The sequence below is a fragment of the Tupaia chinensis genome, unplaced genomic scaffold, assembly GCF_000334495.1.
Source record: "Tupaia chinensis unplaced genomic scaffold, TupChi_1.0 Scaffold000459_1, whole genome shotgun sequence".
Taxonomy (NCBI): domain Eukaryota; kingdom Metazoa; phylum Chordata; class Mammalia; order Scandentia; family Tupaiidae; genus Tupaia; species Tupaia belangeri.
In genome coordinates, this window is record NW_006159968.1 from 1,054,660 (window position 1) to 1,065,474 (window position 10,815).

Sequence of the window (10,815 nt, forward strand, 5' to 3'; positions counted from 1 at the left end):
TTTTAATTAAATGGAACACAAAAATCCCTACTCATAAAGAAAAATATTGCTAAGATGTGAACTATGTTAAAATTATCATCGAAAGCATCATTAAATGAGTAAAAAGGAAGCCACGGGGTGAGGAAAATGATGTTTTAGATAAAGAACGTGTATTCAGGATAACACACACACACACACACACACACACACACACATACACACACTTCCATATATCAATAATGCCTGATGACACAATTGGAAAACAAAAAACAAGAACAGTAAACATCCATAGTCAATGAACAAGAAAATGTGCTCAATATCATTAATCATCAGGAAAATGCAAATTAAATCTACTGAGATTCCAATAATTTGACCAGAATGGCTAAAATTAGAAAGATTAAAAATACCAAGAATGTGTAGCATTGGAATTCAATACTCTGCTAGTGGGTGTGTAAATTGAGAAATTGATGCAACATTTGGAAAACCGTTGGGCAGTACCTACTAGAGCTGCACATGAACATGTCCACATGCCTTATGGCTTAGCAATTCCACTCCTCAGTCTACATCAAGCAAATGCATGGAAATGCACGCACCAAAGATACACAGTGTTCACTGCAGCAAGTTCTGGGTGAGGATGAGGCAAGCGAGGCTCCTAGGTTCTCATTCTCACGGTCATAAAATGCTGGCTCTGCACTCTACGTGCCCCTAAAAACAGGTGCTTCTTAAATTTTGTGCCCTGCGTGCCTCACTTGATTCACACTAGTTCTGACCCTGGAACAGCATCATGTTTCCTACCAGCTATGAAGCAGACCTTGTTCGTACTCCCCACGCCCCCAGGAATCCTGTTTCCCTAAAAACTACAGGTGGCACTTGCTCCCTTCACAGAGCCCAAAGTGCCTGAGAGGTAACTCCATACCTGCCACAGGGTATAAAAGTCCCCTGGCTTACCTTAAGACAAGAGAAATGATTTCGAGGTGCAATTTATTCTCTATAGTTCCCTGAAGGGCCAGTCTGGGGTTAGACTTTACACAAACTCACAATCATCCTTAGCTTTTCTCTCAGGCCCAGAATATTCTCCATCCTGCTTCCTTTACCTCCTCACTGCTTTCCTCTAGAACATCCCTGAATAAACCACTTATACAAAATCCCCTTCTCTGCCTCCGCTTCTAGGAAAAGGGCCTATGATAAACCCTAAACTGGGAGCCACCCAAATGTCCGTCATGGGAAAATGGATCAGCATCTCACACAAGGGATAGCAAAGCATGGGAAGGAGTGAGCCATTGCCACAAGCAACCATGTAATGAAGCTCATGATCCTGTTGTTTAGGAAGAAACTAGGCACAAGAGTGAGTAGCACATTTGACCTAAGACAAAGCTTATATGCAGCATCACCATGGCATTAGAAGTGAGGACTGCATTTGTTTCTGGGGAAGAGTGAGGGTATAGCAGGCCTAGTCTAATGGCAGCTTAAGGAATTCAAGATTATTCTTGTTCTGACTTGTGTAGAAATTAAAGAGATGTTCATGGAATTCAGGTAATATAACATTCCAAGCTCAGTGGAAAGGAAGAAATTTCCTAGAGGTTTTTTTTTTTTTTTTTTCCAAGTTCATTCATTTCATTCATGATTGAGAATATATGCAAGAAAGAAAAGAGAAGGGAGAGGAGAAAGAAGCACTCTCACTAGGGTCTGATCATGCTGCAATCTCCTTCCCTCAGTACTCTAGCTCATCAGGATCTTGGAAGTCTATGCACGCACACCACGTATTTGAGTCCACTAAGCCAGAAATTCGAACTCATAGTTGGCCAAGTGGCTTCTAGCAGTGCAGTGCAGTATGTTGCCAGCCACGCCACAGAGCATGGGCCTAGAAGAGTTTATGAAACTGACTATCGCTAAGTGTCCTAGAGTGATCCCCTAATAACTGCTTTCCCAAGTTTTACACTGTTACCATAGCAACCTGCTTACACAGGGCAGGGGCAGAGTTCCCAGTGTGACTTGTTCATTGTTCTTTGTCATATTGGTCTTCCAAGATTTACAACTCTATTGATGAGTTTGCCTTTGAGATTACTTAACCTGAAGTCCAAGTCAGGCAAGTTTTCACACACCAGGGCAATTTTTTATGCTAAAAAGAATTCTGGAAATAACAGGAGTACTACAATTAAAATAGAAGATAACCAAAAGGACAAAGAAAAAACATTTTGAGCCATATGCAAAAAAAGAAAATAAATGATCATTTGTAACTATAAATTCATTCTACTTTGAAGGGAAAATGTCAGGTACCTGTAGAGAATGGAAGCAGGAGAAGGCTTGACATTTTTCTGTGCTTTTAAATCACTACAATTCTATTTCAGTTTTGCAATTAATATTAGTCTCTCTACAACCTTGCTTTCTACAATATTCTTCCGATGAAAGAGCAGAGTCTTTAGAGGCAGATAGATGGAATTTAATTCTTGCCACAACATTTTCTAGCTGTGCATCTTTGGACATCCTACCAACCTCTTTAACTGGTAAGCTTTCCTTTTTAAAATTTATTTAGTATCATAACCTTGTTTATATTCTAAGCTTTCTTATTAGAACAATGGGTATGATTATAGCACTTGAACTGCATATAGAGGACAAATTAGTTATTTAGGGAAAAGCACCTAGGCCGTCTTGAAAGACCATCTTCTCATTTCTTTCAGCAGCAATGGTCATCATTGGTGTGTTCTAAATCCAATTTTGAGAGGATTTATTTGCATATGTATCCATTCATTTGACAAATAGATATTAAATTTTTGGGATATGTCAGACACCTGTCTAGTCTTTGGGTATTTACAGATGAACAAATGAAAGTTGTGGAGCCAGGGAATTCACACTACCTGGAAGATTCAGATACAGACACAGAAATTGAGAATAAAAAGAATAGGCAATGGAAAACAGTAAGACTACAGGGTGGTGGGTGAAGGCTGCAAGAAAAACTTTGCTTCAAAACCAACATCATTGCTTCTTAGGTATACGACCTTAGCCACATCAGTTCACCTCTGGAGACTTTGTTTTCAAATGTGTAAAATGCAGATTATAGCATGTGCCTCATACAGGTGAATTTGTGTTTTCCTGATTTTTGTTGTTGCTACATTTTATTGAATGCCAAGATAACTGTGCTAGGTACTGTCTATAGTACCTGTCATTGGGAGGCTTTTATCTTAACAGAAGAGTGAAGGCAAACAAACTCATATTTTAAAATATATATAATGTCACAGAGTAGTAAGTATTACCACAGAAAGGATAGAGAGTGAATGGGAAGAGGCCCTTTAGGTTATACTTAGGAGCTTCTGGGCACACTTACTTGATTCTGGTCCTGAATGGTGAACTGACACGTCATCTGGAAATGACTGGAACAGTGCCCGAGGCCAGTCAAGGGTGAGGAAGTCAATTCAGGCATTTTTCCATCCCACCACCTGCCACCTGGAAACCATTGTAGAGAGAGAGATCCCCCAAAGGCATTATAACCTCTATGTCATAAGCTAGTCACCTGAATCAGAAATGGCGAAGAGTCTGAATTACTCACTTGAAGTACCATGGTGCTGCCAGGCCAGGACAAGAATAGTCACTACTATGACCTATCCCAAGATGTCACGGGGCATGGATGACTGACCTGAAACTCCCCCAATGGGGTCGGGGCGGGGGGGCATGTACAGGAAGTAGGGAGGCAGAACAAGAGCTTCCTCTTGCTTACCTGGCCTGGTCAACACCCCAGGCAGAGAGTAACAGTGATTTAGGCAAGGAGAAATGACAGGTTGAGCTGAGATAACACAATACAGGGAGAAGGTGGCTGAAAATCCAATCTAGGGAGGTAGTTAAGGAGACAGGAGAGGTACAGTGGGAAGTGGGGTCCCATGTGAGCCTGCACTCTGAATGCTAACTTATCTTGTTATATACAAAACACAAATGCAAAGATAAATGCATCAGGAATTGTAAGATATCACTCTGAGAGCATTAAGCCGTGCTAGGCTCTCCTGAGCACAGTGCCCTGTGCAAGAGCACTGGGGATGTGTTTTCGAGATCTTCAGGCACACAAATAACACTAGCCAACTGCCTGTGAAGCAGAAACCTCATCAGAATTCAGGCAACTTACAGAATCAGAAAGACTAAATACTTGGCCCCTATTTAGTGACTAAGCTAGAGGTACAGGTTTCACATGCCTGACCACATTTCAGACTGAATATTTGTAGCCAGGGAATGGACTGTAGTAGATTATTAGCCAAGAGATCTATCAACATTGCTCTCATTGCTTGTCCACACATACCGCTTCTCCCATAAAGAGGGAAATTGAGGTTCCACCCCTTGAATCTGAGTTGGCCTGGTGATTCATTTTGAGCCACAGAATGTTGTGGAAGGACAGTGTGACTTTCGGAATTAGGTCCTAAAAGACTTTGTGGCTCCCATTTTCACTTTCTTCAACTCATCCTGGATATCACAGGCCCCAAAAGCTACCAGAAGCATACAGTGGTATCACCCCTGCTGAGGACGGGAGGACAGAGCTGAGACCAGGTGAGCCATAGAGGATGGAAGTCGTACATCAGTGTTATTTCAAGCCACTGAGTTTTAGGGTCATGTGTGATACAGCAGTTGTTCACTGAAACACCTTGTAACTCACAAGTATAGGACTCTGACAACCTCAGTGTGAACAGACAGAATGAGGGGGGCAATTAGTAAACCTAAAGAAAGCAGATGAGTTTTAAATATTGCATCCCATCCCTTGGTTGCCCTGTACATTTGTGCATCCTTCCTTTTGCAAGTTTCAGAAATACTTCTTGCTTTTTTTAAAAAAAAATCATCCCATATATAAATGAAAATGTGCCAAAATCTTCCCCAGAGAGAGACACGCCCAAAAATGCTTTCAGTTACTGCATCCAGTTCCAAACCCACACTTTATGATTGAACTCTTATTAATTATTTTCTGCTGTATCTTTTTATGATCTCTCAACCTATGGTATTTGTAATGATTTTTTTAAATTTGCCAGGGGGTATGTACAGTCACCAAAGATATATATAGAGAGAGACAGAGAGGAAGAAAGTACCCTCTTCGCCCAGTAGGGCATTGTCATGCTATAATCCCTTCTCCTCCATTTCTCCACCGATATTTTCAGTACACACGCACATGTGCCCGGCATGTTTTTCAAGCCTTCAGGACCTGAATTCTAACCCCACACGGGATCCAGTTTCCTTAACTACTAAGCCACAGAGCAGCCCTAAAGCTTCTAATAATTTTAACTAGAAGTGACACATCCAGTATTTAATACTGGGGGAAGGCAGGAAAATTATAAGGTCAAAAGTTGTCTCTACCTTTGTATGGGGAGGGGGGCATTTCATCTATTTGTACAGCCATCCTACTGGGCACTGTGGTCAGAATCAACTGTTCTGGCAGGCCAAGGAGTTTTCTGATCAGTTAATCTGGCCCATTCACGTCTACTCTTTGAAAGACTTTCTTTTGTCTATTTTTTTGTGCCACCTTGTTTGAGACAAACGCTGGCTTTCTCTATAGGCCTTTGGTCTTTAGCAGTCCGCTTCTCGTAGTCTCAGAGGCTTCGAGAGTTGTGCAATCAATTGACCTACATTTGCCAGGATTAAAGTTCTTTCTCCCTACCACTCCCCTAAAATCTTAGTCATCTGTTGAATGATTCAGTTTCTATAAACACCACTAGCTGGTAACCAAAGACAAGAGCTTTTTGAGTCAATCTTTAAATCTGGATACATTTTTGAAGTTATTGTTGCTCATCAACTAAATGGCTTCCATGGGTGATGGAAGGGGAGTAGGGGAGGAAGGCTAACCTGTCCTAGTGCCTTACCTTCGGGCTGTACATTAGACTACACGAGAGGATGGTTCTGGAGGAACACATGAGATCAAGCTTCCCCCATTTCCAGCTCCCGCTGGACCACAATCTTGTTTCCAGCTGTACCTGTCAGCCTCACTAGCTTTAAGAGGTAAGGATGTGGGCTTTTGCAAATTCACAAGCAAGCGTCATAAATCTGGAGATCACAACTGAGGCAGAAAATGCCTCTAAGTGAAATACTCACCATTTCCTTCTTTTTTCAAGAGGATTAGCTTGGATGGAAGGCTGCAATGTAGTAGGGAGAGTTGTAACATGAGAAAAAATACTTTCTAACATGGTTGATATTGTCTACAAGTTCTTCAAGTACCAAACTCAGAAGACTCAGGGTTGGAGGGTCTGCTTTCTCATCACGTAGAAGAGAAACTGCCAGCTTCCCAGACACAGCAGAGGACTCTCCATACTGTATACCCGACCTTCAGTCAGGTAAACCTCTATATGGGACCTGTCACTCATGAACACTAATTTATTGGTAAAATGGGTCTCTCTCAAAATAATTCAAATGCAAATAAATTAAGAAAGAAAGAAGAGAGCAAGAAAGCAAACCATAGACTTAAAATTCAAGGTAGAAACTTTTTCCAGGCATATCCAGATCAAGGGGCTTGGCTGGTGCCATTGGGCTCTCAGTTTTTTTAGTGTCTTGACTGTTGTCCTGTGCATTAACTTCATTCTCAGATAGAATTCTTGAAATATAATAGAAAAGATATCTTCTGGATATCCTCTACTTGTATTTCCATAGTTCATGATTCCTGAAAAAAAGACCACTTACATATCATGTTTTAAAGTTTATTGTTTTCTCCCATGAACAAGAAAACCAGAAGGACAGGAAAACAGGTGCCCCACACAATCCTAGTACCATGACTTACTTCCAGCCTCGGCCAGCCTGAGACAGGCTGTGCATGCCCAGAGTATTCAAGGAAGTCTCTGAATGTAACTCGGAGCCCTTGATGGGAGAGTCAGGCTCACAGACTGTCAAGTGTTACCTCTGCACCACCATCAAGGCTTCCCAATACATAAGTTTTTATAGAAAAATTGTAACTAGTCCTACCTGTATCAGGGACTGTTCAAGGGACATGGTATTGCCCAGTACCCAGGCCTTGTTTTTTCCTCTATATCCAGATTGGGCAGGAGATGGGAGACGATGGCCAAAGTCAAAGGGAGGACCTCTAAATGGAAAAAAGTAAACACAATGAATGGTGATTACTGTTGCTAATACAGAATGTGTCCTTACACTTTTTACCTGAACTAGTCCTGAGATTTCTCCCAGTGGAGAATGAAAAGAAACCACCAATAAAGATTTCCAACCTCTTTCATAACCAGGACTTTCCAGTCATGTCTGAGGGTATGAAGAGTGGCAAAATTGGGACACTCTAAATGAGTTTCTCAGGTGCCTTTTTTGATGTGGTCTTGGCTTTCTGATGGCAGGGCCCCCGCTACTGAAACTTGCTAGTGAAAGGTGCTATGCCCTAGCAAGCTGACAGTTTGGGCAATGCCCAAGCCCTGTAAAGCTTCTGAGTGCCCTTGTTCAAGTGCAGGGTGTCTTCCCACCTCAGCGCTGTGCCCCAGACCCCAAGCACAGTGGCTTTATGCCTTTTTGCCTACTCACTGACAGATCTAATTTGATTATAAGATGAATGGATTCTCTCCAGACTCTAGCTCCAAAGGAAACTATGGCTGTGGTTGTTTTTAATCATAGGGAATGGCTTGGTGGAGACTCTCTTTTCTTTGCAGAGCCTGGAACACATTCAAAGTCAACAGTGAGGTCAGTTCCCTGTAACTGGCCACAGTGACAGCAGCAACCAGCCCCGCCCTTCCTCAGAGGTGCTTACAAATTCAAAGGCCCTGAATAAGCCATGGATTAAAATTGTTTCTTTCTTATATATTTTTGCCTGGTGTTATTTTTAAAAACCCACATGGTTAGTGCTGAAAATATGGAAAACACACATTTGTCAAGAAGAAAGTTAGATCACTCCAAATCTTCAAGTGAACAGCTCTTAACACATCAATAGGCTTCTGACTCAGAGGGGCTTAAAAAATAAACCAATCCTGGGCAGGAACTCAAGAGGAAATGTGAGCCCAGGCATGGGGTGATCAGTCCCGCCCTTTCCATCATGGTTTCCTGCCTTCTTTGCAATGTTTGCTTTGCCCTCATGACTACTTTCCTTTGCAGCTGAGGCCACCCTGGGCTTTATTGTTCATCTCCATGCAGAGAAGGAAGAACTGCCTCCACCCCTTGTGGTGCTACAATGGTGCTCTGCGGTCCCGGTGGGCCAGTTGCATTCTGGTGAGAAGCAGGAGGAGGTAACTGACCATGCAGCTCCCTACATTGCACTTCTGAGAGTTCTGAGTTTCGAAAGGTAATATATGTGAAAGCCACATATTGTTGGTAGGTATTAACTGTTAGAAGTAATTGTCAATAGGTGTTATATTAGCATCACAGTGGCAGGACTTACTAACACATGCATTCTTTGTTTTTGCCCTTGTACTCAATGTTTTCCTTGATTAAAGGCAAATACTTGCTGGACTGGCTACAAGGCAGCTTGGATATGAGAGATGAGAGGAAAAGGGAAGTATCTTAGCCCAAGAGGCCATGTCAATTTAAATTTATGTTAGAGAATACAGGAACAAAGGGTTGGGATGAGGGGAGAGGAGAACTGGATGCCCAGGAGCTGTGGGGTGAGGGAGAGTGTCTGAGTGATGCTCAAGCAAGTACAGAGGATTCAGGGGAAAGACTGTGAAGGGTTGATGTGGATGACGAATTAGATCAGCATCCAAGTTTCTCAAAATACGTAGATGTTTAGAATGCCTGAAAATGACATTTTGTGGCTATACTGGGCTTCTTCACATGTGACTTTATTGAGGGGATGGGCCACATGTGGATGCAGATTATGCCTGGGTTATGGTGTAATTTATATGCAAGCTCTCTTTTCCACTAAGTATAAAATGCTGGAAAGTCAAATATAACTTTGTCATTTTTTAAAAGTGCCAGAGGACATGTAATCTCAGAAGAGAGAAAGAGAGAGAAAGAAAATGAGAAAATACCCCACATGAGGGATAGTTACACTGCAATCCCTTCTCCATCTCTCTCTCCTTTTGGGATTTTGGTCATGTATGCACATGTGCTATGCATATTTTTCAAGTTGTAGGGCTTGAGATTTGAACCATACAATTGGCCATGTGGGCTCCAGCTGCTTTAACTGACACTCCATGGGCTGGCCCAACTTTGTCATGTTTTTTTTTTAAAAAAGTGTACTTCTTTCGTGAGAATGACAGACAGAAAGACAGAGAGAGAGAAAAATAAGCACAGCTGACAAACTCTCATGCCATGATCCGACCTTCCCAGCCAGCCAGGGTTATGGGTGTATATACTTAGCATCTACAGGCCAATTGGGAACCAGGCCTGCAGTCTCCCATGTGATCCTGTATTGCCTGTGTAACATGTAATCTCTGCAGCACTGATCGGGTCCCCTTTTATCTTATGAACAACGTTTAATTCAATGTCTGTCATAACATAGAGACTCAAAGCTTTCTGAATTCAATCACAGTGGGAATGAAGGGAAAAGATGGAACTTAAATATATTAAGCACCCACAGCAACCTAACACTGCACACAAAATGAGGAAAGGACAGTTCAGGGGGATCAAGAGTCTTGCTCAAGATTAAATTTATGAGTAAGGGAGCCAGACTTCAAACAAGGTCTGTGCAACTGTAGTTTATGCTTCTAACATGACTCCATGAGGACCAAAGAAAGCCAGTGTCCAGAGCTGGAAAGAGAAGAAGGCACTAGCTTCAGATCAAGCAGTTCCTGTCTTGCTATAGTTAATAGCTATATATAATACAATGTCCCCACTACATCCCCACAGCCTACCAGAGTGTGTGACCTGTGAGGGGAGCCAAGTAAGCATTTGTTCCATGAGTCTATGAGTGAGAAAAGGAACTCAATGAAGAATAGAGACTCAAGAGAGGTTCAGAGAATGAGAAAGGAGAGAAAAAACTAGAGGAAGAAAAAGAGAAATATAATAATGAGAGAAACGAGGAAAAGAAGATATACAGAAAGAATAAATTAAGGATTCGGAAAGTGTCAGAAGAGAGAAACAGGAAGAGGAAGGGCAGAGGAGCAAAGGGCCTGGAAACATTTAGGGATATTGTCAGAAAGCCGATCTAGGGTGAAGAGCTTAAGAAAGAAATGCTCAAGAGTGGGAGGCTGAGGACAAAGCCCAGCCCCCCGGGGAGCAAGGGTTAGAGATGAGAATCTCTTCCTTAACTGCATAGAGTCAATTTGGGCCCCACTGGGCAGGGGCGATGTGCAGTGTGCTCACATATGAGAATCCATATTTCTGTCTTGAAAGTCCTGGTGCAAGAAAATGCTGGAGTCACACATACATAGTAACTACAGGGAACAAAACTCCCAATGTAGTTATAATAATCTTCCTATTCTTTCTCAGAAAAAAAATCAATACACAGAGGCATCTGTCTGTCCCCTGTGACCAGCCCGAATGTTCTCTCCATATCCTGTTTCCAGCAGCTCACCTCTCACCTGCCCCCATAACACTCCAGGCTGTTTCCTGCTATGAAAGATGACCCAGCTCTGTGTTAAAGATTGGAAGAGCATCTGCAGCAGGAAGGCAATAGCCATGAGTGATGCAGGACAAACACACAGGGTGCAGCAGAAAGGGATCTTTTGAAAGTAGAGGTAGACCAGCAGTGGCGTCATGGTTAAGGTGCTGGACTTCCACATGGCTGACTGTAGTCTAAGTCCCAGACCCAGAAGCTTGAAAATCACATCAGGTATATATGCATATGTTCCCAACATCCCAGGAGGAGAATGAAGGAAAAGAGATGGCAGCACGGCCATCCTCCTGAGGGGTAATTTCTCACTTTCCCTCTCTGTCTCTCCACCTCTCTGTCCAGCAAGTATACACATCTTGTGGCAGAAAGTTAACTAAAAAAAAAAAAAAAAAAAAAAAAAG

At 42.3% G+C, this 10,815-nt stretch overlaps 1 long non-coding RNA gene across 1 annotated transcript in view; it reads left to right on the forward strand.

Annotated features, from left to right (window-relative positions):
• Positions 1 to 4,322: 4,322 nt before the first annotated feature.
• The window catches only part of LOC106735612 (uncharacterized), a 14,311-nt gene continuing 7,818 nt past the window's right edge, over positions 4,323 to 10,815 (forward strand). The window contains exons 1-3 of the long non-coding RNA XR_001370910.2: positions 4,323 to 4,506; positions 6,145 to 6,272; positions 8,017 to 8,203. This is a non-coding gene — a long non-coding RNA (uncharacterized LOC106735612). The remainder of the gene's footprint in view (positions 4,507 to 6,144; positions 6,273 to 8,016; positions 8,204 to 10,815) is intronic.